This window comes from Pleurodeles waltl, chromosome 10 (assembly GCF_031143425.1).
Source record: "Pleurodeles waltl isolate 20211129_DDA chromosome 10, aPleWal1.hap1.20221129, whole genome shotgun sequence".
In the NCBI taxonomy this organism is placed as follows: Eukaryota; Metazoa; Chordata; class Amphibia; order Caudata; family Salamandridae; genus Pleurodeles; species Pleurodeles waltl.
In genome coordinates, this window is record NC_090449.1 from 35678113 (window position 1) to 35704757 (window position 26645).

Genomic DNA, 26645 nt, shown 5'->3' on the forward strand with positions numbered 1-26645 from the left:
TACTGGCAAAGGAATAGGATAGTGAGTGGGTGCCTATTAAATTCATTTTTATGAAACAGGTCCAAAAATTCTAGAAGACAATCTTCTCATGCATGCACCAAGGATGTGGGGAAACTCCCAGCCAAATTCAGATCAGCCTGACTGCTCCAAAAAGGAGCAATCATACCTTTTCTAGGAGCATCTCCTCAGACCATGAGCATCACTGGTCCTAGTGGCACACATATCGAAGTGAGACTGAAGAACCCCGGGGAAGTGATAGTTGCAGGCTAGTTCCCCCCGTGTGTTTTGTGCCACAAGAACAAGTCTTAGGCAGGAATAGGCTATGTTTAGGGTGAAGGAGCGGGCAGTTTGGGGGTATAAAAGGAATCAGGAAGGGAAGGTCCAGCCTCTTCTTGATTCCTACCCACCACTGGGATGGGGGTTTACAGGAAGTCCACCCTCCCACCCTGGTGTGGTGTTCACGCTACGTAGCGTTTGCTGAGGTAGGACAGGTTGCAGGGTGTATGAAGTATTTTGGGTGGGGGGAGTCACATGCATGGCTATCCACCCATGGGGGGGCATGAAGGGAGTGGAACAAAGGAAGATGAGGTGAGGGATTCCTCGATCAGGTCAAAGAGTTTCATTGGAGGGTGTCTGGTAGGGGGAGTGAATGAGAGGTTGGGTAACTGGAAGGAAGTCAGTGAGTGGAAGGGGGGAGACTGAAATGAGGTTTGGGGTATTGGGGTGAAAGTTGGTGTGATGAGTGAATGGTTGGGCGAGGGGAATGTCAGGTTTATGTTTTTTGACGTAAATGGCCTTTTTTTGCCTAATTTCTAAGGCGGTGCAGAGTTGCAAAGCCCAAGACTCCTAACTTTGAAAAGTTTTCATAAGTGGTTCATTAAATCAACATGAAGCTGGTAGTTTTGGTTTTGCAAGAACATAGAGCTCTGCACAGTTATGGAAAATGAAAACCGCAGCAGTTTGGCAGCTCAGGAACAGGCACTGAGGCTGCCCCGAGCGACATCACTCCCCGGGCTGCGATGCTGCTGAGCCCGTGCTCCTGGGCCCCAGTGCTTGAAATGGAAAAATAGAAGTGCTAGTACTCTGTATGTGAGTACCTGCTTGTTTCTGAGAAGTGCCGGTACTCTCCAATTAAAAGTATTACGTTTATCTTGAGAAGTGCAGGTACTCTCCCTCTAAAAATAAAAAAGTGGCGGTACTCAGAACCGGACAGTACCGGCCCATTTAAAGCACTGCTGGGCCCTGACTCCCTCATCCACCAGCACCCCCTCTTCCACCCCACACTTCCATTCACTGGAGTCCGGTAACACTGCCCTCGCCTGGGCGTCCCTTCTCTTTTTTCAGCCTGTGGATGAGTGTGAGGGTCTCAGGTGTGTGTTGAATTTGGAAAGTGCCCTGCACGTGTGTACTTGTGCGTCGTACTGTCCGTGAACGTACTTGTGCGTCGTACTGTGCGTGAACGCACGGCGGGTGCAGACTGCATTCTGTGCCGCTCTCTCCCCTTCTCCTCCTCCACCCTCCCCTTCTCACTTCCTCTCACTCTCCCCTCTCTATTCTCGCTCTCCAGTTCCCTCTCACCCAGGCCTCGCGCTCTTCCTGTCTCCTTCACTTCTCTTTCTCCTTCGCTCTTTTTCTTACTTTCACCCAGTGCTTAATTTGAGCCGGTGGTTTTCAACACTTATTTTTGAGGGCCGGCACGTATTTTTCTGCCTCGTGCATTTATTGCGAGCAAAAGACACATATGGGAAAGACGGAGGAAGAGAAAAACAAAAATGCGTCACAATGGGAGAAAGCAGAAAGCTGCAAGTGGGAGCTGAAGGGGCAGGGAGTCGCTGTAAATATATTAAAGAGGCCTGAGATGTCTTCAGGATTACGCTGCCTCAGGATTCTGTGCTCGCTCATTTAATTGCAGCAGCTGCGTGTTTCAGAGGAGAGCTCTGGGCACCGGCACCTTTTTATTTACAAATTAAGCACTGATTTCACCCTACTCTCCTCTTTCAGGAGCATTGCCTGGTCCCTGCTTCATACCCTCTCCATATGAACATCTGGGTTCCCTCTATTCTCTCTCCTATTTCTTTCTCTTCCTCCTTTTCCTTCTCTTTCTCTTTTCCCTTCTCCTTCTCTTTTTCTTTCTCTCTTTACTTCTCATTTTCTTCCCTTTCTCTTTCTGATTTTCTTTCTCTTTCCCCTTCTCTTCCCCTTCCCTTCTCTTTCACATTCTCTTTCTCCTTCTCTTTTTCTTTCTCTTCTCTTTCTATTTCATGTTCTCTCTTTCCTTATCTTTTTCTTTCTCCTTCTCTTTTTCTTTTTCTTTTTCTCTTTCCCCTTCCCCTTCTGTTTCTTCTTTTTCTCCTTCTCTTTCCCTTTCTCCTTTTCCTTCTCCTTCTCTTTCTCTTTCTCGTTCTCCTTCTTGTTCTCTTTTCCTTGTCTTTCTCTCTTCCATTTTCCCTTTCCTTCTCCTTCTCTCTTTCATTTTCTCTTTTCCTTCTCTTTCTTTTTCACCCCACACTCTCTTCCTACCTCCTTCTCACTTTCTAGATCACTCTCGCCCACTACCTGCTGTTATTCTTCCTCTTTATCTCTCGCCATCCCTCAAACACACACTCACAAGCACACAAAGACACATGCACTTTCTCTCTATAGTTGGAGTCAGTAGGGCGGGGTGTGTAGTACAAGTGGGGGTCAGCGTGTGTAGGACAGGTGGGGTCAGTAGGGCAGGGTGTGTAGGACAGGTGGTGGTCAGCGTGTGTAGGACAGGTGGGGTCAGGGTATGTTGGACAGGTGGAGTGAGTAGGGAAGGGTGTGTAGGACAGGTGTAGTCAGTAGGACAGGATGTGTAGGACGCTTTGAGTCAGGGTGTGTAGGACAGATGGAGTGATTAGGACATGGTGTGTAGGACTGGTGGTGTCAGGGTATATTGGACAGGTGAAGTGAGTATGGCAGGGTATGTAGTACAGGTGGAGTCAGCGTGTGTATGACAGGTGTAGTCAGTAGGGCAGGATGTGTAGGGCGGTTGGAGTCAAAGTGTGTAGGGCATGTGGAGTGATTAGGGCATGTTATGTAGGACTGGTGGAGTCGGGTGTGTGGGACAGGTGGAGTGCGTAGGGCAGCGGGTGTAGGACTGGTGGAGTCAGGGTGTGTGGGACAGGTGCAGTAAGTAGGGCAGGGTGTGTAGGACTGGTGGAGTCGGGGTGTGTGGGACAGGTGCAGTGAGTAGGGCATGTTATGTAGGACTGGTGGAGTCGGGTGTGTGGGACAGGTTGAGTGAGTAGGGCAGGGTGTGTAGGACTCTTGGAGTCGGGGTGTGTGGGACAGGTGGAGTGAGTAGGGCATGTTATGTAGGACTGGTGGAGTCGGGGTGTGTGGGAGAGGTGGAGTGAGTAGGGCAGGGTGTGTAGGACTCTTGGAGTCGGGGTGTGTGGGACAGGTGGAGTGAGTAGGGCATGTTATGTAGGACTGGTGGAGTCGGGTGTGTGGGACAGGTGGAGTGAGTAGGGCAGGGTGTGTAGGACTCTTGGAGTCGGGGTGTGAGGGACAGGTGGAGTGAGTAGGGCATGTTATGTAGGACTGGTGGAGTCGGGGTGTGTGGGACAGGTGGAGTGCGTAGGGCAGCGGGTGTAGGACTGGTGGAGTCAGGGTGTGTGGGACAGGTGCAGTAAGTAGGGCAGGGTGTGTAGGACTGGTGGAGTCGGTGTGTGTGGGACAGGTGCAGTGAGTAGGGCATGTTATGTAGGACTGGTGGAGTCGGGTGTGTGGGACAGGTGGAGTGAGTAGGGCAGGGTGTGTAGGACTCTTGGAGTCGGTGTGTGTGGGACAGGTGCAGTGAGTAGGGCATGTTATGTAGGACTGGTGGAGTCGGGGTGTGTGGGACAGGTGGAGTGCGTAGGGCAGCGGGTGTAGGACTGGTGGAGTCAGGGTGTGTGGGACAGGTGCAGTGAGTAGGGCATGTTATGTAGGACTCGTGGAGTCGGGGTGTGTGGGACAGGTGCAGTGAGTAGGGCATGTTATGTAGGACTGGTGGAGTCGGGTGTGTGGGACAGGTGGAGTGAGTAGGGCAGGGTGTGTAGGACTCTTGGAGTCGGGGTGTGTGGGACAGGTGGATTGAGTAGGGCAGCGGGTGTAGGACTGGTGGAGTCAGGGTGTGTGGGACAGGTGCAGTGAGTAGGGCATGTTATGTAGGACTGGTGGAGTCGGGTGTGTGGGACAGGTGGAGTGCGTAGGGCAGCGGGTGTAGGACTGGTGGAGTCAGGGTGTGTGGGACAGGTGGAGTGAGTAGGGCATGTTATGTAGGACTGGTGGAGTCGGGGTGTGTGGGACAGGTGCAGTGAGTAGGGCATGTTATGTAGGACTGGTGGAGTCGGGTGTGTGGGACAGGTGGAGTGAGTAGGGCAGGGTGTGTAGGACTCTTGGAGTCGGGGTGTGTGGGACAGGTGGAGTGCGTAGGGCAGCGGGTGTAGGACTGGTGGAGTCGGGGTGTGTGGGACAGGTGCAGTGAGTAGGGCATGTTATGTAGGACTGGTGGAGTCGGGTGTGTGGGACAGGTGGAGTGAGTAGGGCAGGGTGTGTAGGACTCTTGGAGTCGGGGTGTGTGGGACAGGTGGATTGAGTAGGTCAGGGCGTATGGGACGAGTGAAGTTAATAGGGACCCAGCACAAAGCCCACCATGTGACCGTCACCTGTCCTTCTCCAGTTGGGAGCATTACCAAAGTTCTTGGTTTGGCATTACATCCTACTACTCGCAGCTTTCATATTGACGTTGTCTCTCCAAAATTCCTGTACCAGAATTAGAAAGAACTAATAGATTCTGTGTACACCTTAGACAAGGCACCGTGGGATCTGTGCTGTTGCATCACGCCTGAAGCAAGGCGCCCATCGAGAAAGGATTTCCTGAGAGTCAGATGCTTCTAGTAAGTCGTTTGTGGCTGGGGTGGAGTCAGTGATTTGCCACTGCTTTAAATGGGCACCAGTGGCCTAGACGGCCTCTTGGATTCAAGGACCCCAACCTCAGGATGAACCATCAGGTCAACGCAGTCACCTCCACCTGCTTCCGCACCCTCCGCCTCCTACGCAAGACCTTCAAATGGATCGCCCTCGATCATAGAAAGACCGTCATACATGCCCTCATCACCAGCAGACTGGACTACGGCAATGCACTCTACACCGGAATAAACAAAAAACTCACCCGCAAATTGCAAAACATCCAGAACGCTGCCGCCAGATTGATCCTCGGCCTACCCCGACACTGCCACATCTCACAAGACCTACGCACACTGCACTGGCTCCCAATCAAAAAAAGAATCACTTTCAAAATTCTCACCTACGCACACAAAGCCCTCCACAACACTGGACCTGCCTACCTTAACCAGCGACTCAACTTCAACGTACCCCACAGGACACTATGCTCCACCCAGCTCTCCTTTGCAGTAGTACCCGCTTCAGGAAAACCAGAACAGGAGGACGCTCTTTCTCCTACCTTGCCGCCTCTACCTGGAACGCCCTACCCATCCACATCAGACAAACCACCTCCCTCCCCAGCTTCATGAAGGAATTGAAGACATGGCTTTTCTAATCCACCTTCAGTATACGCTACACCCCCACCCCCAGCGCTTTGAGACCCCAGCGGGTGAGTAGCTGCGCTCTATAAATTCTGATTGATTGATTGATTGACTGATGGAAGTTGAGGTCACTCATCCCTCAGATGGGCTTGGATTACAAACAAAGGTGCTATCTCCTGCTGGTGTAAATGGGAGCTCATTTAGGACAGGCTCAATCAATCAATCAAGGATTTATAAAACACGGCAAATCACTTGTGAGGATCTCAAGGCACTCGAGTTGCTAATTGGCTCGTTGTGATCCATTCATTCCAACAGGTCACCGGGAGGTGCCATAAAAACCTGTTTTTTTGGTTGAGTGGTGGCAAAAGAACAGTGTAGTTGTCCAAGTAAAACCAGAAAACATGAATTATAGTTCTCAATGGTGCTGGACCAAACTTTCTTTTTCAAAGATGGGACCACTCAAATCTCCAGGTAAGAGTCAAGGCACTCAACAGATCCCCAAAATTGCTCTGAAAGATTTGAGACATGGCAGGAAAGCTGGAGTCTCTCTTGTGAGTTTGGGTAACCAATCAGAGGCCTGTTATCTTTGAGAGAGTTTTAAGTGAGTTTGGGTGAGGTGGAAAGAGATGAAGGTCTAGACTGGTTCTTCGCAGTTCATGTTTCCTTGTGGATGGTGCCAGGGCAAATACAGTAAAGATGACTGAAAACTTTGACTTTCACCCATTTACAGTTGAGGCTCCCAGTTTGCCGTTTTTAGTGATTTTTACAGATACATATATGCAAAAAAACAAAGAGTTTCCTGTCTATATTTATTTCTAAAACTGGAAGAATACAGAAAAATTTACATTTTTTCAGTGTCTTTACATGTTGTTCAATAATTCCCAGCCAGTAGTTGTGGATATCGACAGCATGTGAAATTTAAAAAAGGCATGCACTTTCCTTCTGTAACTCCATATTTCAACATTTGTTTGTGCTATTATGCAAATGTTTTCATTTGGGATTACTATTTTATATTTGGCCGTCAATATGCTAAAACTGGACAGGCATCAAAGTAGGAATGCACATTTTTGGGTTAAATAAATATGAAAATATACGTTAGTTTAATTTATTCACAAAGCACAAAATAAATAGGGGTACGTACTGATTAGATGACCAAAAGCTAAATATGAATAAATACAGATGGAAATGTTTAAAAGAATACCATAAAACCGAGAGCCTTATTTACTTTGGCCAATCTAGTCTTCAGGCTTTCCATACACGCATTTCATCCAAGAAATCTTAACATATAGACATATTTTTTCATGCCAGAAAGCTGAGGGTATTTGCGTCCTTACAATCATTCTCTAAAATATTGTCAGACTAAATACTGATTTGCATGACTGTTGTTTGCACTCAGTCACATTTTATTTGAAGCACGAGTCGCTCTTATGTAACTATTAATGAACGAGAGAATTCCTACATCGTGTGACCATATAATGACCTATCTCAACCAGCCAGAAATGTTGGGGAGTTCTCCAATCACCCCAAAATTCGTTTGATTCCAGCTCTAACCAATGCTTTTCCTACGCCTCTAGTTCAAAAACATTAAAAGTATCGCACAACCTACCAGAGACGTTTTAAGGCATGGGCAAAGTGAACTCTGGTCAAGGGCCCCAGCCTTTCAGGGGACCCTTGGAAGAGCAGTTCTGTTCTTGCCCCGATGACCTTGAATGATTCTTGAACAGATTGTTTTAAATACTGTTTTCTTCTCATTTATTTTTAATGTGGATGATGTATTTGAGCCTATTACATACATTTATCAGAGAGATTTGTTTTTCAAACACCATGCAACATTCATAAAAACAGTTTTTATAGATCAAAACAGGACCTAACATATGAGAAATGACAGGAGGGGTCATAAAACATATTAGCAATTTAGAGAGCTGTGCTGAATTATAATAATGAAAACACAAGTCACTGTCTGTGAATTTTAGATGTCAATGCATTGGGACAGGTGTGTCTGTGCACTGACAGTGACCTGGCCAAAGAGGGCGTGAAAGAGCTGAAACTGAATGAAGAATTCAGAGCTGCTCCGAACAGGGGCCCCAAAATACGTTTGGCCCAGGGCCCCCAAAGCCCTTAAGCTGTCCGTGCAACCTATTTGTGCAGTTGCGCAATATTGACCCTGGTCTTCTGCTGATAGTGGCTAGAGTCTTCTTCCGGGATCTGACGCAGATTGTGTTGCACGTGTCTCAGCGCCAAGAAGCTACCAGTGATACATGGCACTACTTGCATGTAAAAAAAAGAAACATCAAGTCAAATTCATTGAAGAGGACACAAACCCCGTCCCAGCTGAGCGCAGATGTTACGCAGCGCCCACTGCTGGGAAGGTTTCTGTATCTGAGTCTTGTGTTCTCTGAGGTGAGCTGTCCTCGAGGTCTCCTGACCCCGGGGTGGACCAATTCTCCCCTGTTTAAGGGGGTGGTCGGTCCGAGCCCAGAAGAGTAAAGGGAGGAAAGCACCAAACAACAGAAGAGCCAGTCACGTCACCTCGTGTGAAACTTTCAAGTTTGTCCTACACATTTATCTTCGGATTTTGCACTCATCATTATGTAAGGTTATACGACTAGATGTACGAACCATTTTATAGGTCGCAAACGGCCATTGCGCCCCTTTGTAAATACGGTGCAAGATGAGGGCCTGTTTAGCGCTGCCTTAGCATTAAAGAAACCGACGCTACAGCAGCGCTGAGAGGCACAAGGGGCTAGTCAATATGCCCCTTAGTTTTTTCCACATGTGTAAAACTGTAGGGTGCCGGGTGGGGGTGGGGGTTTCAGGAAGGATACTGGTAGCCTAATGGTATGGGTTGAAGTAATTATAAATATTTATAGGGGATCCACAGTGATGGGTGTATCCTGGTGAACGGGCAGACCTACAAAATGGCATTCAAAGACAGTCTCTCCCCCATCCCCATGGTGGTGACCGTCTGCACAACCGTGTTCCCGTTGCAAGCACGGTTGTGATTGGCAGCAGGGCAGAAACCCTAGGGTGGAAGGTTAGGCTCATTGTTTAAGTTGCTGAGCCGCCTCCTCGCCCCCCCTTGGGTGGGTGAGGGGGTAGGCTCACCCACGTCACAGTAATGCACACACCAACCGTGCTTGTCAATCAACCACATCACATCCTGACAGAGCTGGCGTCTGAGTCAGTCATGCCCCCTGTGGTTAAATCATATTCCTCCACACGACTTCAAGTGACGCGCCATTAGGTTTGCACACAGTTCTCCGGAAAGGACCACACTGGTATTTCACTCATTGTGTTAAGTTGTCATCATGGGGCTCAGAGGCAGGGACAGTGATGCACATCTGAGGGTGCATGCGTGTGCATGCAAAGGTCTATATACAGCACAAACCTAGAAAGCGGAGTGTCGTCTATGGTACCAGAGTAGGAAATGATTAAGTCTTGGTGAATTTTTAATTATGAGCTCGTAATTTGGAGAATTTATCACTTTTCATAGAAGTGTGATGATCATCGACTTAGGTGAAAATAGGCAAAGTCCCTGTAGCTTGATGCAATGATACGTTTTGGCTTTACCGCGCTCCTCAGACCTAAGGGACTTCCTCAGGACACGATCAGGGAGCAGAAAAGGAGCATGATGCACTTTAAAGATAAATGGCGGCAGTACCAGCTCCGCGCACCAGCAAGAAATCTCTAGGCCTGAGCGACATTATGAGTATGATAGTGAAATATGTGTAATTGCAAAATTTTGTATTACAAGAATTATATAGAAATTATGCAATTTCATGTAATTTTTGCTTGTGAAAGACTTGCTTGTGCAAAAATGTCTTTCCGCGAGAATCTACGAGTGTGTAGAATCCCCCTGCCATTACTTTGCGAGCTCTTCTCCATTCTCCATGGACCTAGCATCAGTTCTGCTAGAGGAAGGCCAGAGCGCCTCCAGGGGACAGTTTCTGTGTTGTCCCTCCAGTGAGCAGAGGTGGTCTTTGTGCTGGAGAGAGTTTTGAGCCGAGAAGCCCTTGGACGTATCAGTCTTGGACCTCCACACCTGCATTGTTTCTGCTTTGGAAGTGACATTGGGATGAATGGTGGATCAACCATGGTAAGTTTCCTCCCCTGTGACCCTGAGGACTCCATATTATCTGGTGCAAAGTACGCCAGGTCAGGCCTGTAAAGTGCCTGTGGTTAAGCTGCTTCCCGCTCCATTTTAGTAAAGTCCCACAGCCCAAGGGATAAATCTTCTTTGACTTGGGCTCTGGTAGGATTTAGTGATGGCCATGTGGCCTCCTTACAGCGCCACTACCAGGGTGAGCTGTAAGCCCGACAAAGGCTTAAGTTGTACCTTTGGAAGGATGCCAGAAAGTGGGTTCATCTCCCAAACAGTGTCCCCAGCCTTGCCTGAGAAGACCTAAAATGTGTCCATACAAGCCCTCTGCTGACGTTCTCAAAGAGAATGAGACAAGCTCCTTCTGCACCCACCACCATGGCATGCCAGGGGATGTCTGAAGCAACATCCCAGTGCCCTGCTCTGGGCCATCACTGCCAGCCACTAGGAGCTGCAGTAGAGCAGATACGTTTAAGCTCTCACTGGGTCTAGGTAGGGCTCCCAGTTTAATGGTATTTAATAATTCAACATTTCTGTCCTGTCTGTATTGATCCAGATTGTTTGCTTATATTACCTGAATTTAAATGTATTTGGTGTGTGCTCTATAAAAAAAATCAAGCTTCCCATGGCATATTTTCACATGTATTTACCCGGAGAGTCTTCAACTCATGGGCTCATGTGAGAGTAGCCTATCCCAGCTGCCTACCCACACCACCTCCAAGAGGATGTTACTTATGACATCAGAGAGAAACACAGTAAGTGTTGTGGTTAATGTGTATCACTCACATCCCCCCTCACAACTCACTTACACACCCTCTGTGCACGACCCTGTACACCCCTTGCTTCTCTTTTCCACACACAAACACATCAACCACACACACACCAACCACACACACACACACACACACACAAACACATGCACACACACACCAACCACACGCACACACACACAAACACATCCACACACACACAAACACACACACAAACACATGCACACACACACACACATGCACACACACACCAACCACACGCACACACACACAAACACATCCACACACACACAAACACATGCACACACACACCAACCACACGCACACACACACTACACACACACACACACTTTTATATCTGTGTTACACAAAGGTCCAAGTGGGCGGGGTCTATTAGGAACAACATTCCCAATCTTTGTTCATTTTACCAAAACACTTCCCATACATTTTGTTATTTAAAAAACGGATTCATTCAGGGTTAATGGCATTTTGAGTTGCCTCAGGCTGATAGGGAGGAGGGTCTCCTGCACTGCTAATGGAGGGAAGGGGCAGACAGCTAAAGAAGAAACCAGCCTCCTCTCCAGGGTGCCCGCTACCTGAAAGAAATGTAAATGAGTGTAATTGGTTAATTAACAAATCTAACAGCTGCTTGGGGGCAATGTAGGCTTTAACAAGATCCGCTGAAGATGCTTGGGGACAAAGAATTATTCTTTTGAGGGGAACAAATGGGTGTTTGTTACCAGTTCTGGAATGCATCCACAAAATGGAAACTTACAGCAAAGTTCGCTGTTGGTGCAGCCTGGTTACTAAAAACATAACTTTTTGAAAGCACTCCAAGCACTTGCACACTGAGGGCCCTATTTGTAGTTTGGAGGTCGGGCTGGCATCTGAGGGGTGAGGGAGTACATTTCTCTGTCACCATGGCAGATGTCCCAAGGATCAAATTTAGAAATGTCTGTCGGGCCAGTGGACATTTCTGGCATTCACAGGAAGCAACGTAAAGATGGTCCCTGTGAATGCCTTGTAACTTTGGCGTAAGGCCCCATCAACCACGACAGAACCGTATGGCAAAGTTACAAAGTTTTTCTTATTTTCAAAAGAAATTCCGAAAGTGGGATTTTCTTTTTGAAAATAATTCAAAAAATGCCCCGCCTGCCATTGGAGTTACCTCTGATTTGTAGGGGGCGTTAGACAGTTTTCATTGCTCTCTTACTGCCTGGATTTTCCTGGCGATGACAGCCACTGAAAACTGACCAGTAAGTCCACCCTTCTACGTTAGGTGGGTGAACATAGAGGTCAACCTTCAATGGCCTTTACTCCATCGGGCCATCAGAGGGGAGTAACCATAGAGGAGATGGAGTGGCCTCGCCGTGGATACGTCCAAAGTCTGCCCAGCCATTGCAATGGAGCATCCTTAACGCCAGCATATAAAGTAGCCTCTTTTCCCATATTTTGTTGCATCCTTTACTGCATGCAGCCTGTGTTATACTGTGTGTAATATATTTTTGAACAGCGGCAGCCTACCTCATATTGTGTGTAATACTTTTTTTGTTATCACTGACTCACATATTCACAGCGTTTCCTGTCACAGGCTGAGACCTCGTAGCACTGTACACACAGTACTCAGCAGAGCATCGAACAGGAATGAGTGACACTCCAGTCACACCCTGACATCTAAAGTGATTGCATTCACCAACTGAACTTTAATAGCAGGCCAATCCATTTCCAGAAATTAGTTTAACTTGCATTTATTTTTCACTTAAATTATATTTTGGCAAAAGGCCAACAACACTGTTATAAAATATTCTGTCCTTTGTTGGTACGTGTTTGGCCTGGCACTCCCTGCCCGCTATTGTTCTCATGATCCCAGGCTCACTGCTTTTGTGTGCACTCTCCTTCACCCTTGGAAGTTACACAAAGGCAACTGCAGCTAAATGCAGAAATAGAAGTAGGTGGCATAGACTTCTCTGCGGTGGCAGCTAAACTATGGAACCCTGTGCTGTTTGTGCTCTGGCTGAAATCCATCCGGTGCACCAGCAGAAGAAATTAAAATAGTGTATTTTAATCTGTAATGGTCAGTGAATGGTCTCTGTTGTTTCTCTGTATAAATAGAAGCACCAAGAAGCTTCGGTGTGTGCAGAAATAAAATGATATGTGTGTAGAACTAAAATTTCACATAGGTTAGCTCCAGGTAGGGACCATCGATATTGGTTTGGTTCTGATCTCAAACAATCACCTAATGTGTGACCCCACCTTGAGGGAGGGTTGTTTCTTTTGATGTAGGAGACCCCAAAATTTTAACCATCAGTTTTCACTCTGGTAAGCCATCAAGTGTTGCTCTGCCATCATGGTATGGTGCCACAGGGCATTGATCCCAAGATTGCAGTCAACATGCCAGTCTGCCAACACATACAGGGCAAAGCAGAACAGGGATTTAAACCGTGAACTCTCTTTCTGAGAACCCATCACCTGCCCAGAAGGTCAGGACCACTGCCTTCTATTGAGCTGGCTTCCAAGACAGACCAACCCAGTTGATCATAGGACTTTCATGAGTATGTGCATTTTTTCTCACTCTGCTAAGCGTAACAGGTCTTTGTGGCGAGACCCTCAAAACCTCACAAGAGATCACAATGTGGTGAAGATCATAGGTAGAATTTCTTAAACCGGGTACTTAAATCCTCATCAGGCACCGTGTGCCCCCACCCAGTGTCACAGTCCATGTGCCCGGTGCTTAGTAACAGGTAAAAGCAATGACCCTAGGTGCATCGGAGGTGGACTGCAGTGAGCCTGACAACCCTGTTCCCCAGTTTTGAGTCTGTACCAGACTGATTTAGACTCTGTACAGCAGATTTTACATCTTCTCCCGGAGTGACATTTCCTCCTCAGCCAGGAGGACAGGGGAAAATTTTGGACTTCTTTTAGTAAACCTAAGTAGATATTCTGCCCTCTCAGTCTCAATAAGTGGATCCTTGAAAGGCCTGTTGAGTCCCCTTTAGATTGCTTGTTGAAAGGGCTACTCCTTCCAGTAGTCACAGAGCCACCCGGCACAGAATTATATTTGTGAATTGTGTCAAGTGTTTTCTTAAGAGGGTCCCTAGTAGGATATTAATATATGCTTGGCACTCTTATGAATCTTGATTGCTGATGAAAATTGAACAAAATGGGGAAGCTCCAAACTCCTCCTGGTGTAACGGGAAGGAGAAAAAAGCCAGCCCAATTTCCCGACGTAGAATCTAATACAGAGTCCCAGACGCAAGGGGCAAAAATTAGAGACATACATGAAAGCAAGAGTGTGAACACTGCAATGAAAAATAAAGGAACAAATGTGTTGTGATGGATCCTTTTTTTAGAACTGTCTCCTTATGTGCGGTTCTAACACAAACTAACATCTCAGGAAAAAGTCCTTACTTCATCTTGGACTGAGAGGCTCAGACAACATGTGATGGACAGGCCACGAACTTGGAAATAGCATTTTATAAAGCTTAACCATGCCTCCATTCTGGAAATGTGAGCATTTGCTTAGGAACTGAAGAAGAAGCACAAATTGGATCTTCTTCACGCACCACAGTATTGCAGTCTGTGATACCTCTGCTTATATTGTCAGCCAAAAGCTTCTGGAGCGCTCTTTTGGGTTGCGCCAACCATGGAGACACCAGGGCAGTCCCGACAGCATGGGCGCTCAGCCACGCACTGAGCTCAGCACCTCTGAACTCGCAGCCTACTGAAGCTCCCTCGCTTCAGCCTGAACAGGGCCTCCAGTAAGGTATCAACTTGATGGTCAACACAGATGTGACAACCGCCTACCTACAGTTCTTTAACTTTCCCTTTACTATTGAGACCCAACCTTCATAACTGGGGGTCATGGTTAACATTTGCCTCCGGTGTGTGCATCCGCTGACCATGCAACGGGTTCCTGTGGCTGCTGTTTGCCTTATTCAATAACTGTAAACTTTTCAGCACTTCTAATCTATTACAGTTACATTTATATTAGTCCTCAAATATGTGTCCAACAGCAGGATTACTTAGTTTGCTGGACATCCTAAAAATGCAGCCGGCATAGAGCTCTGCTCAGCACACCAGTTATGGATTTTATCTTCCACAATAACTTAAGAATAGCTTCACACCAGTCTGCCACTACCTGGAGTCATTGAATAAATTCACAAATGTCACATGTTTCAAGAAGAATAAGCATGGAAGAGGCTCCAAGAAAAAATACCATTTGTACTGTTCCAAATATTGCGTCCATAACCAACGTTTCGGCACACTCACCGGGCTTCCTCAGGGTGAGGACAAAGATGTCATTGTCTGGCAGAGGTGACCTGCCTTCTTATTCAGGAATATTTCAGTCGGGTTTTGCAGGACCGCTGGCCTAGTGCTTCCTGTATCCAACCCAGCGCGTGTGCTCTAACCAAGCCCATTGCAAGTGTAGATTGTGTTAATTGTGTTGTGGTTGCCTCCCATGGTTCCCTGTGTGTTTCTGTTTGATATTCAGGTTTGAGAACAGTGGAAAAAAACTGATTTTTGCATTTTTATAATTGTTTGTTCATAAATTTAGCATTCATTGTTTTTTCTTTGCTATGATCAGCCTGTGTCACACGTTTAATTGTGTATTCCAGTCACAATAATAATCATGAAGTATAATAATAATAATAATAATAGTTTGCATTGTGTTTCATACTGCTTTTTGCTATTTGTAGGCGCTATAAATAACAGGTGCTATAATAACCCCAATGCAATTGGAATTCCATCTTTACGATGCTGCAATATTTCCGTGCAATCATCGCTTTGTCACAGATGCTACACAATCCACTAATTGCCGCATAATTTGCACATTTTAAGAAAAAATATTCCTCAAACAATCAAAAAGTAATTAAAGCCTGCACATATGGAACGATGCTGCGTCTGATTCTTTCCAAAAGTAATCCGATCACCTTCCAGGTGTCAAATGCTAGAGATGTGACTGTTGTGCCCAAAAGATGCCAACATCTGCAACTGGTGTATGGTAGGCTTTAATCATCATCCGGAAACAAACATCTTACACACTTAAATATAATAAGAGATAGATCAAATGTTTTGTTGCCATGTTTGCATCACAGACCTTCCCCCTAAACCAGCAATTATATCACAGATGCTCTTCTCAAAGCAATGGTTCTTACCTAAGAGCTTTCAGAGTTTAGAAGAATCTCAGACACGTTGTATCTCTTTAAGGACTAATTATCTAAATCTTAATGTGCTTCCAAGGCACATAATAAATGAGTTATGGTGTGTAAAGCAATTTCCGAATACAAGGAGGTTTGTCTAAAGGTCAGCTGCTGTGGAGACAGGCTAGTGCAATCAAGCTGTATAACAAAACATAACTGGGGTGTGCAGAAGAAAAGAGGAACACCCTTTTATTGAAAGGAGTTCCTGTGCTGGCAGGTGAGAGAAACATTAATTCTTAGTGAATAATATTTTGAATAGGATCTGCAAAATGTGTGCAGGTTTTCTTCTTTGGAACCCAAAAGAGAAGCCATGAGCACATCAGGAAGAGGACAGACTGACGGCAGGACAGACACAGCACAGAGAGGAAGAGGCAGAAAAGATGTGAGAAGACATAGGCACACCAGTGAAGACAAAGGCAGGCTGATGAAAGGACAGGAAAGGACAGCAGCACATCAGTGAAGAAGAAAATTAATAAGACTGTAGTGGACAGACCAATGATGGAAAGGAAGACAAAATGGTTATGAGACAGGAGTGGAAAGGAGCACAGCAATGAAGATGCAGAGGACAGACCAATCATGGGACCCGGTTGGAAAGGAGTATACAGATGAAGATGAAGACCACCTGATGACTAGAGAGGTCAGAAGGAGACAAACAATAACTGACCAGAATAAGACAGGAGTGGAAAGGACCACACCAAAGAAGATGAAGGCAACCTGAGGACAGGAGAGGACAGGGGCACACAAATGCTGGCGAAGACAAACAATGATCAACCAGGAGAGGACATAAGCACATAGATGAAGAAGAACAACAACAACACAGACCAATCAGCGGACATGAGATGACAGAGGCACATCAATAAAGATTAATTCTACCTGAAAGAAGAAAGTTAAAGAAAGAAGAATCAAACATAGAAGACAATCAATAACTGTCCAGTAGAAGACATGACTTGAGAGGAGCACAAAGGTGAAGAAGAACAAGAAGAAGAACAAGCCAGACAAATCATTGGAGAGGAGATGGCAGGGGGACACCACTGAGGATGAGGACCACCACCTGATAACAGGAGGGGACAGAAGGAAGAAGAGAGATCAATCATTGGACAGGAGCACGCCAAGATAAAAGAAGACAAACAATGACTGACCTGAAGATAGGAGTGTAAAGAAGCACACAGATGAACAACAACAAGACAGACCCATCATTGGACTGGAGTTGACAGGGGGGAGAGAGTGAGAGAGAGAGAGAGAGAGAGAGAGAGAGAGAGAGAGAGAGAGAGAGAGAGAGAGAGAGAGAGAGAGAGAGAGAGAGAGAGAGAGAGAGAGAGAGAGAGAGAGAGAGAGAGAGAGAGAGAGAGAGAGAGAGAGAGAGAGAGCGCTGGGGGGGGAGAAGGAGGAGGACAAAGATGAAGGAGAACAAGAAGATGAACCAATCATTGGAGAGGAGATGGCAGGGGCACACCACTGAGGATGAAGACCGCCTAATAACAGGAGGGGACAGGAGCCACTGATGAAGAAGACAGTCAAGTGGTAGAAAGACACCAGTGAGGAAGGCAGAATGATGGCAGGAGAGGATAGGTGCACACTAATGAAGAACAACACAAATGCTAAGAGGCCAGGACTGATCAGGAACAAGCCAATGAAGACAAAGATGGGACACAAGCACATCAACAAAGAAGAGAACAAATTATTACAGGAGAAGCCAAAAATGTACTAATGAACAAAACATGCAGGCTGATGACAGGGGAGGAAGGTAGCACACCAATAAAAAAGATGACTAAAGACAAGACAGGTCAGGATACAAAAAGGACACAGCAATAAGAAGAAGATGGACTGATGGCAGAGCAGAGAGAGCAATGTCAGAGCAAGAGAGGACAGTGATGCATCAATGAAAATGGCATTCTGATAACAGGCCAGGAGGGCATTGCTGAAGAAGAAAGAAGACAGAAGAGCAACAGCAACAGGACTGGGGAGAACAGGAACACATCAACGGAAAATAAAATGAGAACAGAACACAAAATAACAGGAACACAGCATTACAAATTAAGGTAGAACAATGCAAGACAGGAGTAGACCAGGGACACCCCTCTACCCATACCCTTCCACTCAACCAAGACAGTAGCAGACCAGAGACACCCCTCTGCCAATACCCTTCCACTCAACCAAGACATGAGTAGACCAGGGACACCCCTAAACCTGCACCCTTCCACTCAACCAAGACAGGAGCATACCAGAGACACCCCTCTGCCAACACCCTTCCACTCAACCAAGAGAGGAGTAGACCAGGGACCACCCCTAAACCTGTACCCTTCCACTCAACCAAGACAGGAGCATACCAGAGACACCCCTCTGCCAATACCCGTCCACTCAACCAAGACAAGAGCATACCAGAGACACCCCTCCACCTGCACCCTTCCACTCAACCAAGACAGGACCAGACCAGAGACACTCCTCTGCCAATACCCTTCCACTCAACCAAGACAGGAGTAGAACAGGGACACCCCTCCACCTGCACCCTTCCACTCAACCAAGACAGGAGTAGACCAGAGACACCCCTCTGCCAAAACCCTTCCACTCAACCAAGACAGGAGAGTAGACCGGAGACACCCCTCCACCTGCACCCTTCCACTCAACCAAGACAGGAGAAGGCCAGAGACACCCCTCTGCCAACACCCTTCCACTCAACCAAGACAGGAGCAGACCAGAGACACCCCTCCACCTGCACCCTTCCACTCAACCAAGACAGTAGCAGACAAGAGACACCCCTCCACCTGCACCCTTCCACTCAACCAAGACAGGAGCAGACCAGAGACACCCCTCTGCCCATACTCTTCCACTCAACCAAGTCAGGAGCAGACCAGAGACACCCCTCTGCCAACACCCTTCCACTCAACCAAGACAGTAGCAGACGAGAGACACCCCTCCACCTGCACCCTTCCACTCAACCAAGACAGGAGTAGACCGGAGACACCCCTCTGCCAAAACCCTTCCACTCAACCAAGACAGGAGTAGACCAGGGACACCCCTAAACCTGCACCCGTCCACTCAACCAAGACAGGAGAAGGCCAGAGACACCCCTCTGCCAACACCCTTCCACTCAACCAAGACAGGAGAAGACCAGAGACACCCCTCCACCTGCACCCTTCCACTCAACCAAGACAGTAGCAGACAAGAGACACCCCTCCACCTGCACCCTTCCACTCAACCAAGACAGGAGCAGACCAGAGACACCCCTCTGCCCATACTCTTCCACTCAACCAAGTCAGGAGCAGACCAGAGACACCCCTCCACCTGCACCCTGACACTCAACCAAGACAGTAGCAGACGAGAGACACCCCTCCACCTACACCCTTCCACTCAACCAAGACAGGAGTAGACCGGAGACACCCCTCTGCCAAAACCCTTCCACTCAACCAAGACAGGAGTAGACCAGGGACACCCCTAAACCTGCACCCGTCCACTCAACCAAGACAGGAGCTGACCAGGGACACCCCTCCACCTGCACCCTTCCACTCAATCAAGACAAGAGTAGACCAGATACACCCCTCTGCCAACACCCTTCCACTCAACCAAGACAGGAGCAGACCAGATACACCCCTCTGCCAACACCCTTCCACTCAACCAAGACAGGAGTAGACCAGGGACACCCCTAAACCTGCACCCGTCCACTCAACCAAGACAGTAGCAGACGAGAGACACCCCTCCACCTGCACCCTTCCACTCAACCAAGACAGGAGCAGACCAGGGACACCCCTCTGCCAATACCCTTCCACTCAACGAAGACAGGAGCAGACCTGAGACACCCCTCTGCCAATAACCTTCCACTCCCCAACCAGGTGAGGAGCAGACCAGAGACACCCCTAAACATGCAACCGTCCAACCCCCAACCAGGAGGAGAACAAAGACACCCCTCCACCTGTACAGTTCCACTCAATCAGGACAGGAGGAGACCAGAGACACCCCTATAGCTGCACTCTTTTACTCCTCAACCAGGACAGAAGAAGACCAGACACCCCTCAACCTGTACCCTTCGACTGCTCAACCAGCACAGGAGCAGGCCAGAGACCACTATACCTGCACCCTTCCACTCCTCAACTAGTAGGAGACCTGAGACACCCCTAAACCTCTACCCTTTCACTGCTCGCCCAGGACAGAAGCAGAGCAGAGACACCCCTCAACCTGCACCCTGCCACTCCTCAACCGGGACAAGGGGAGACCAGACACCCCTCAACCTGCACCCTTCCACTCCTCAACCGGGACACGGGAAGACCTGAGACACCCCTATACCTCTACCCTTTCACTGCACGCCCAGGACAGAAGGAGAGCAGAGACACCCCTCAACCTGCACCCTTCCACTCCTCAACCGGGAAAGGAGGAGAACTGAGACACCCCTCAACCTGCACCCTTCCACTCCTCAACCGGGACAGGGGGAGACCAGACATCCCTCAACCTGCACCCGTCCAGTCCTTAACCGGGACAGGAGGAGACCTGAGACACCCCTCAACCTGCACCCGTCCAGTCCCCAACCAGGAGAGGAGCAGACCAGAGACACCCCTAAACCTCCACCCATCCACCCCTCAACCGGGACAGGGGGAGACCAGACATCCCTCAACCTGCACCCGTCCAGTCCTCAACCGGGACAGGAGGAGACCTGAGACACCCCTCAACCTGCACCCGTCCAGTCTCCAACCAGGAGAGGAGCAGACCAGAGACACCCCTAAACCTCCACCCATCCACCCCTCAACCGGGACAGGGGGAGACCAGACATCCCTCAACCTGCACCCGTCCAGTCCTCAACCGGGACAGAAGGAGGCAGAGACAGGAGTAGAAAGTTGAGGGAGAGGGCAGAACCCAGATACCGGGACAGGGATGTGGAAAGGATATGGGTGTGAGGGAAAGAGGGTCTGCAAAGCGATAGTGAAGGAGTAGCAGTGAAAAACAAAACATAAAGCGAGGGTAAAATGAGAAAAGGACAGATGGGAAGTCAATAAAAAGGGACAGGCTGGGCTTCAGGAAAAGGACAGCTGGGGTGTCAGTAAACAGGGCAGTGGGTGTCACTAAAAAGGGACAGCTCAGGTGTCAGTAAAAATGGACCCCAGGTGTGTCAGTGGGAAGGACAGCTGGGGTATTGGTAAAAAGGGACTGCTGTGGCGTCAGTAAAAAGAAAAACTGGGGTGTCAGTAAAAACGACAGCTGTGATGTCAGTGAAAAAACAGCTGAGAGCCGTGGCGTCAGTTAAAAAGAGACAGTCATATGGGGCAGCCGGAGAGTCAGTAAAAGAGAAAGTTGGAGGTTCAATAAAGAGAGACAGCTGGGGTGTCAGTAAAAAGGGACAGTCGGGGTATTATCAAAGAGAGGTAAGTAAAAGAGACGCTCGGGGTATCAGTAAAAGGGGACAGAAGTGGTGTCAGTAAAAAGGACAGCTGGGGTGCCTTTAAAAAGAGACATCTGAGGTGTCACTAAAAAGAGACATCTGAGGTGTCACTAAAAAGGGGCAGCTGGGATGTCAGTCAAAAGAGACAGATGAGGTGTCATTAACTAGGGACAGCCAGTGTGTCAGTAAAAAGGGACAGCTGGGGTGTCACATACAACCACTAAAGTGGCAGTAAAAAAGGGACAGCAGAGGTGTCAGTAAAAGGGACAGCTGAGGTGTCAGTAAAAAGTAACAGCTGGGGTGTCAGTGAAACCGGGATGCCGATGTTCTTGAAGATGCGATCATTCGTGGAGGAGAATGATATCTATTGGATGGAGAGTGGAGAGGGTGAGCGCTGCGAGAATGAGAGAGGTGTGAGGCGCAGGAGACGGCTGGTATTTAAAGAGACAGTGCGCAGAATGCTGAGAGGATGGAAAGTGCGCTGGTACCCTGAAGCGGGGGCAGATACCATATAGCGCTATCTCTGGGAGCAAATATTGGTGCAGGCGCTGTAACAGACCCGGGCAGATAGCAGGCGTTGAGGCGCGGAGGGGGCATGAACTCGGACATGCCAGGGAGAGCGGCTAAGGAAGAGGAGAACCGGAGAAATAACCAAGAGCGCTTAGAAGTGAGAGAAGACGACGAGCACGACGGGGTGAGGGGAGAAGTAGTATAGATATACATATAGAATGGGCAAACGACGCAGAAAGAGTACATATGCACCTTCGATCGACGTGTACACTGACAGAGACAGATGGATGGATGGATGAGTTGGATGGATGGATGAGTTGGATGGATGGATGGATGGATGGATAGATGAGTTGGGTGGGTGGATGGATGATGGATGGTTGGGTTGGGTGGATGGATGGATGGATGGATGGGTGGATGGATGGATGGTAAAGAAGGAAGGGCAGACTGATATGTGGATCGATGTACGGACAGATAGGCGGATTGTTGCACTTGGATGGATGGATGGACGGACGGATGGAGGAAGAGATGTGTGAATGGATGGATGGACAGATGGATGGATAATTTCACATGGAAGGGAAGGAAGGATGGATTGATGGATGGACGGATGGATAGATAGGTAAATCGATGTACAGACAGATGGATGGGTAGTTGCACCTGGATGGATGGACGCGCGGACGGATGGATGAATAGAAATGAGGAAAGTCGGACGGGTGGATCAGAGGGACGGACGGACGGAAGGAAGGAAAGAAAGACAGACGAGTAGATGGAAGAATGAACGGACGGGCAGATGGACAGGCAGGTGGGTAGATGGGTGCCTGTATCCCTACGGGTGGCTGATCGGACGGACAGACTGGGGGACAAAGAGCGAGCTGAGTGAACAGGTGACGCGCCCGGGAGCTCACGGCGTGGAGCCTGTGACGGGAGGCGATGGCTGGGCTCTGGAGGTGAGATCAGAGCTTGTACGTAGCAGGTAGACAGGGGGCAGACGGGCAGGTGACCCGGCTAACATGTAAGGAGACGTAGCGGACGCTGATCAGGACCAGGGCCAGATGGAGGGACAGACAGACAGTTGACAGCTGCAGAGATGTATCCGCAGCTCGATGAAGTCAGAGAGCCGCGGACCCGCCTGTCACTCACCCTTCATCCAGCAGCGATGGATCATTCACGAGCCTCTGCCACGGACCCCCACCCCGTCCACGTGCCCCGTGAGAGCCCGCCCGGCCCCCTGCACCCCCTCTCCGGCCCCCTGTCCTTACCTGGGCCGCCGCCCTCCGACGGGAGCGGACCTTCCAGGCCAGTGAGAAGTTTGCTTCCGCGCTCCGATGCTGGACTCCGAGAGAAGTAGTCCGGGGCAGTGGGGGGCGCCACGAACCCACTCCTTTTAATACCAGTCCGGGTGCCCGCGGTCCGGGGCTGGGGGCAGCCTCACGCTCATCCCGTGGGAGCCGAATTCAGGAACAAGACGTGCAAAGATCCTCCGGACCAGCGAAGTGAGGGAGCGCTGCAGGGTGTTGGGGGTGAGAGGGGAAGGGGCCCCGGGGGGCAGTGACGGACGCAGAGCAAAAAGACGCAGGCGGGAGAGGTGCGGTACAGGTGTGGTGGGAGCAGCCTGGACTGAAAGGAGGGGAAGGGAGAAGGAGGGAGAAACAAGTGGGGAGTGGGGAGCGAAAGCCTGGAGGAGAAGGAAAGACCGAGCCGGGGAGAAAGTGCTAGGGGAGGGAGAGCGCAGAAGAGGGTGGGGGTACGTGGGGAGGAGTGGTGTTGATAGGGAGTACGGGAGGGGGCCAGGTACACAGGGCGTACACGGTGAGCTGCAGTTGAAGAGACGGAGTGCAGAGGTGGTGAGGAGCGTGGCGGGGGTGGAAGTGGAAAGTCGAGGGTAAGGGGGATGGTGGGAGCTGGACGGAAAGTATGCAGTGCAGGTGGAGAGGTGACCCAGGCAGAGGCAGGCAGATGCGAACAGGTGGATGAGGTGAAGTGTACTGGTGGAGGAGAGGAGGGTACAGGTGGAGGGGAGGGGTGTGCAGGTAGAGGAGAGGAGGGTACGAGTGTGTGGGGTGCTTCAGATGGAGCAGGGTCACAGGTCACTAGTAGCAGAAGGGAACAGGTGGAGGAGAGGAGAGTGCCAGTGGGGGAGGGAGAGGGGGTACAAGTAAAGCAGGGGTGTTGGCGGGTAGAGGCGAGGGCACAGGTTGAGGAGCAGGAGGGCACAGGCGGGGATACGGCTGGAGTAGACGAGATGCGCAGGTGATGGGGCGGAGGGCACAGGTGAGCGGGCTCAGGTGGAGCGGGGGTGCGCGTGGAGTAGAGAGGGGGCAGGGCGCGGATTGGAGTCGCACAGGTGGAGGGCAGGAGCAGGAACACCAGTGGCTTGCTGGGAGTGAACGGAGAAAGCTGGGGTGAAGGCGGTGGTAAAGCGGATGGAAGTGGCGCAGGGGGACAGCGAGGGTGGCAGCCGGTAACGATGCCACTCCGTGCGGGTGCGGCGTGGTGCCTTGTCCCGGGCGCCCTGCTTGCTCTGCGCCCTTGCCTCCGTGCCAAGCTCTCCGCCTCAGCGCCGCGTGGCTCTGATCTCATCCGCCGGAGCTGCAGCGAGCTGGCACCGCCGCCAGGGGGCGGGGAGCAGAGCGAGATGTCACTCCCAGGCTCGGCGCTCCTGCCCTCCTGCCGGGGGTAGAGCCGTCCCAGGTGTGAGACAGAGACCGGCTCGCACCGCACTCTCCACCGGGAGAGCAGGGAGCCGAGGCGGGCTGCTGCGCCGGGCACAGCGCGCAGAGACACCCAGAAGGGGCAGTTTAGGGGCAGAGATCATTCGCTCTCACGTCAACCCTCACGGCGCTGTACTGCGGGCGGGAGGGAGGGGAGAGGGTGTGTGTTCATCTCACTGAGGTCAGTAAAGGCAGCTACTGAAAGGCTGTGAGTACCAGGACGTGAGTACCAGGCTGGGAGGACCGAAATGGGAGTGTCAAACCATGGATCAGTCTGTGAGTACCAAGGAGTGAATGCCAGGGGGTGAGACCAGGGTAGTAGGACCGAAATGTAATTCCAGGCTCTAGGCTGGTCTGTAAGTACCAGAGTGTGAGTGCCAGGGTGTGAGTGCCAGGGTGTGAGGTCAGACTGGGGGGCCGAAATGTGTGTCAGGCTGTGAACCGGTGTGTGAGTACACATCTGTGACCGGCAAGGCGTGACTGCCAGGCTGGGAGGACCGGAATGTGATTACCTGTGTGTGGACCAGTTGTTAGTACAAGGATGTGGGCGCCAGGGTGTGAGTACTAGACTGGGAGGACTGAATGTGAGTGCCAGGCTGGGCACAAGTCTGTGAGTGCTAGAGTGTGAGTGCCAGGGTGTGAGTACTAGGCTAGGTGCCAATCTGTGAACCAGTTACATTTAACAAGACTTCCTTGTGTGGCCTCCTTCCACAACCTGCTGCATTGTGTTTCAAGGTACTCTGGTCAATCGATCGATCAATCAGTCTGCCATCAATCCCACTTAAGGTTGAACATGTAGTGACTTTTAAATGTGTGCACTGATGGCCACGTGGCAGTTTTGAGCACTTCAGTTATTCTGATATTCAGAAAGAGCAGCACTGGTTGCCCTTGAGGCATGAGACCAGACCCTGGTATTTTCTCAAACCCTTTCTTGAGGGACTATAACGAAGTGTACACTGGTGAGACAACATCATATCCTGTGACTGCGCACATCTTTGTTGCATTCTTTGTTCTACCTAAGTCACCCACATTCTGACTTTTATGGTGTTTTTCTCATAGACACGAAAGGGCGTAGATTCCAACTGCTCTGAAAACCCAGTGACGGCCACAATGGAGCGAACCCTATAGGTGGACTCCATCCCCAATGCTACAGTCCTCCCACAAACCCGAGCACACCGAAAAATGAATCTCTTCACCTTTCCCTCAATTTAAAATGCATCTATCAGGGATCCATTGAAGGTAGCATGGACAGGGACAATTTAACTGGCAGTGCTTGGGTGCTGAACACCATAACCAAGATCAGATCAGTGCGTTACTGTATGGCACATCAGTGCCTCACATAGACCACAAATGTTTTTCACAGACCTTGGGCCATTCTTGCAAGACTCAACATTTGTATACGTGTTAATTAAGCCTCTCCGGGCACTACAAGGCATCTGACCTCAATATAGTTTTTATTGAGCGTCCTTCATCCATTTTGCATAACTGAGATGATTTAAGGGACCTCTTTACAATCCACTTTAATTTTTTTATTATTCTCACATGCACACTAATCATGCCTCTGTACTGATGATGGCATGTAGATTTCTTTTTTCATCAGGATTAATACATCCTTTATATAAAGTGATGTAATGACACATCAATGTGCTTTTTCAGACCTAGAACAAAGCAAAATAATTCATGCATTTGACGGTGGTCCCTGTAAAGCCTTGATTTTGAGTGGTTGATTAATTCCAATAGACCCAGGAACTCTGGTTACCGGGTCTGTTAGAATTATGAACTGTGATATTTCACAGGGAAATTTCTGCTGCAGGAAATAGAACGTAGACTACCATAGAGTAAAGGATCAGCATCAAGGACAGAGGTTTACAGTTTTTTCCCCTATCATTACTACTGATTCATCAGAGATTAACAAAGAGTAGCCCGGGCAGAGACTTACCAAATCACGGAGTTGGTTCTGTTTTAGATAACACGGACCTGGAATTCAGCACCATGGACAGAACTTTAACTATCCCCTGTCTGCCATGTAATAACACTAATCTAGACCTCAGCGCCATGGACAGTGCTGTAACAATTCTAGCCCCACGTTGACATACAATCACACCGACCTGAATTTCAGCACCGCGGACAGAGTTTCAACTCTCTGCTTTCTTAGCCCGCCATATAATGCAACTAATCCTCACTTCAGCACCAAGGACAGAGATTTAACTATCCGTAGTCATAGTCTGCCACAATAACAGTATTCCGGGCTTCAGCACCTTGAGCAGAACTTTACCTATCCGTGGGCCTAGTCTGCCGAATAATACAAGTAATCGGATTTCACCACCAAGGGCAGAGTTTTACCTACCTATAGCCCTCATGTCCCATATATTACCACTAACCAGGATTTCAGCCCTGTGAACAGAGATCTATCTGTATTCCTAGTCTGCCATATAAT

General features: G+C 49.2%; 1 protein-coding gene across 1 annotated transcript in view; it reads right to left on the reverse strand.

Annotated features, from left to right (window-relative positions):
- Positions 1-22846, reverse strand: part of LOC138261000 (caM kinase-like vesicle-associated protein) — a 414930-nt gene extending 392084 nt beyond the window's left edge. Inside the window, exon 1 of the mRNA XM_069209589.1 lies at positions 22757-22846. The gene's annotated coding sequence lies outside the window, so the exon portion shown is untranslated. The remainder of the gene's footprint in view (positions 1-22756) is intronic.
- Between the last annotated feature and the right edge of the window lie 3799 nt (positions 22847-26645).